Here is a 4,010-nt window from a genome sequence, read left to right as displayed (position 1 = left end):
ATACCTTTGTCCCCTTTTTGATGTTGTCAAAGGGGGAGAAATATTGTGAGTATATTCTTTCTTGTTTATATGCATGTGAATTATAAATTATATATTCATTTCCTTCATGCATATATCTCTTTTTGTAAATTGTTTGTCATCATCAAAAAGGGGGAGATTGTTGGCCTTCTTGTTTTGATGATGTTTAACAAACAATTTACCACTAATGTTGTTTGTCTAGTATTTGTGTTTTCTTATTTATTATAGACAAACAACGTAGTTGGAGGATGGATGGATTGCGCCATAACGATCATATCAAATGGATGTTGGTGGAATAGTGGTTGAAGCTATGCAAATTCAAGTTCAAGATCCAAGTTTAGCTTTATTTGCAACGTGTACCAAGTTGAGCTACAATGAAGATCAAGATCTAGCTTGGGTAATCTAGTTTAGCTTTTATATTATGTGTGTTTAATACTCTAAGCTCAATATCATATACACACACATTTATTGGTTTCTTCGTATATATATATAGTTATATATATATACATCAGTTTTGGTTTCTATGCATATATATAGTTATATATATACATACATGTGTTTTTGAGTTTTCATGTTTATAAATATGAAATCATATATTTCATATTTACTATTGTGTTTTTGAAATCACTGCATAGAATATGCAATTTTGTAAAAATTCTGTATTCTTAGTTTTTGGACTTAACAATAATCATATACATATTTTATTAAGTCTACAAAATCATTGTGCAAAGTTTTAAAACATGGTTTAGCCAAAATATTAAAATTCACATGTTTACATTTTCGTGTTTTGCACTATTTTGCAAAATGATGATTTTTCACAAATGAGAAATGCAATTTGGAAAATTCTTTTTGTAACATGTTCATTTACATGTTTATATACATTTCCCAAAGTTTTATTATTTTTGGACTTCATTTGTTATTTTTAACAATTTTCCAAAGTCTCAAAAACCAGCTTTTAAAAACCTGTTTTACTGTGTATCAGTAGCAGAGAGTTTGTCGGTCAACCGGTGCGGTCGACCGAGAGCTCGAAATTTCCATCGGTCGACCGCACCGGTCGACCGAATAAGTCTCTATGCGTTTTCTCCGTTTGGAACCAGGATCGCGATCGACCGCGAGAATTTCCGGTTGACCGCCACTCTGCCAATGTGACCGTTGGTTCCCTAACGGCTATTTTCTGATCTGATTTTTTCTGGGACTTTTTGGACTTTTACTTATGGGTTTTGGCTGAGATTTTGAATGAGCATAAATACCCCGTTGCTGTTCTCTTTCAAGTAATCCAAGAAGTTTTTAAACAAGGTTTTAAATAAGGGTTTAAGCTTGTTTAGTTTTGGTTTAAGTTTGTTTTGGGTTTTCTGTTACAAAGAGGAGTTTACATCAACTATTGAATAGTTCATCTTCAACATTTCATCATCCTCTCTTTGTGTTTTCAGAGAAGAATCTCTAAACTCTATTTCTAGCTATTTATTATTTTATTCATAAATTTCTATATGCTAGATTTTAAATTGAGTTTAGTTTTGACTTATTGAATCTCATTGTTACACACACCCACATGAGCTTATTGTATTTGCATACATAGTATATTAGGGTTGTGAGAGATTGTAACATTGAGTTGTGCTTGATTGAGTTCTCATCTATTGTAGAGAACAAAATTATATTTATTACATTGTGAGTGTTGTAGGTTTTCGGTGAGCTAGAAAACCGAGTGTGTTGTAAAGTTTTCGGTGAACTAGAAAACCGATTGTGAGGAGTGACGTTGTTCGGTGAGCGTTGAAAACTGATACTATGAGGTGTAAACGTTATTCGGGTGAGCGTAGAAAACCCGGTTGTGATAGTGGATTCTCCCCAAGAGTGGGGAGCGGAGACGTAGGACGGAAGGTCCGAACTCCGTGATCATATAGTGTGTTTGAGTGTGCTTTGACGTTCATTTATATTTATGTTCATATCTTATATCGCCATTTTCCATAACTCATTATTTATATGATCCACTATTTAGTTCATATTGTTTACCCCTTGTGTTAGTTTTATATCCTTGCATATACATATATCATATTGTATATCTCTTTGATAGGATATATCATCTTGTGTTAGTTTATATATCCTTGCATATATATATTCATCATATAGGATATATCTCATTATTCATATTGCTTATCCTAGCTTATATAGTTGTTATATTTCATACTTGCTAGGATAACTTGTTAATTAGTTTTTATTGGCATATAATCGGACTAGATTAGCATAAGACCCTAATCAACCCCCCCCCCCCCTCTAGGGTATAACATTGTTTATAAAAGATTTTCCATAAAATAAGATTAATTATTTATAAATAATACCTTGCATTCACTTCCCTCCAGTATCATTTATTTTAGGTAACTCTTTTGAGCATGTCAATTCACCTATTTTCTCATGCCTAATTGCAATTCCCATAAACATAAATAGAAATCATTTTGAAACATCAAAATATTTTATTTTTATAAGAAAATAAATTTAAAACAAAATATTTTTTAAAACTACCTACGAGAAGGAATTCAATAACTTCGTGAGAGTTTATAATAAATTAACTCATCATAATGAGCATATTGGATCTTATCTAGATATCCATCATTTCCCTAAAAGAAATTTAGTAATCCAACGTTTCAGGTTGTGTAGCGCTTGCTAAACAAGCTTAACCATCACATCAAATCAAAGATGACAATATTATCAAGTCAAGTGGACCATGTAATAATTTGAATTTTTTATCTTTTATGTGACTCCTCCTAGAAAATTTAAATGTGATCTAGTGCTACACACATCACAATGTGTGCTTATGACATACATTCGGAGAATCTTCATTCCCGATGGTTAAGACCCACCACCACATCTCACATGCCGATGTCATGGATAATAACATGTTATAACAAAGTTATCATTTACTAATTATAGGTTAAGCACAAGTTTAAGAAATTTCTAAGTTAGATCACATCTCAAAACAAGTGATATATCACAATGCATGATTTAACAAAACAATTTCTAAGAATGCTATAATAGTTAGAGAAATAATACTCAAAATATATGTGCAACAATTAAATCCATTAATATTACATAATTTATGTTGGATGTTCAAGGGCATGATTGCTATTCCAGCATATAATTGGTCAAATGGTTTTCTAGGAAAAAAGGTGAAAAACCTTATGTATGACTAATAAAAGAATTATTTATTATCGCGTGCTTATTTAGATAATAAAGAAATTCAAATTCTTACTAGATAATTTCACCTAAGATAGAAAAGGCGGGAAATCATCTCTATATATTTGAACTCCGGGATGCTAACCATGCATGTTTTAATATTGAATTTCCAATTCTATGAAAAAACAACATTAATATTTTTGATCATTTTAGTAGCCTATATATCTTGAGCAAATGTTATACGTTATCTAGTTACAGAATTTCAATAAATAACAATTCATTAACAGTTTTCACCTAAAAAGAAAAAAAAAGTCATTAGCAATTTCTAAAAATTTAGAGGCAAACCCAAATGAAGCAAGGGCTCCTTTTCTTTTGTACATCTAATTACTGCTTGAGTCGGTTGCCTTGTCCAAGATCGCAGACGGAATTTGGGAACAAATTCGGAGTCGTGAAATCCTAAGGGCCCGTTTGGTTGTATGTTTTTACCATGTAAAAGGATGTAAAGTGTAAAAAAGTGGGTCCCAATGTCAGCTTTCATCACTTTCAATTGTTTGTTTGTAGTTGTGAAAATAGTGTAAAGTGATTTCATATGCTGATATGGCTTGTAAAGTGATTTCATAAAAAAAGACATGATTTTAGGAGAAAGCTGACATTAAAGTCTGGAAAAAATATTTCCAACCAATATGATTATTTGAATAGGGACCACTTTTTACACTTTTCAAACAAACAATTAGGGGCTGTTTGGTTCCTGTTTTTTGGGTGGTAAAAATGGAGAAAGCTGTCAAAAATGTCAGGTTTTTGGCAGCTTTCCCCCAAAATCACCTATT

The sequence above is a fragment of the Asparagus officinalis genome, chromosome 7 (assembly GCF_001876935.1).
Source record: "Asparagus officinalis chromosome 7, Aspof.V1, whole genome shotgun sequence".
NCBI lineage: Eukaryota > Viridiplantae > Streptophyta > Magnoliopsida > Asparagales > Asparagaceae > Asparagus > Asparagus officinalis.
This window is presented reverse-complemented; position numbering follows the sequence as displayed.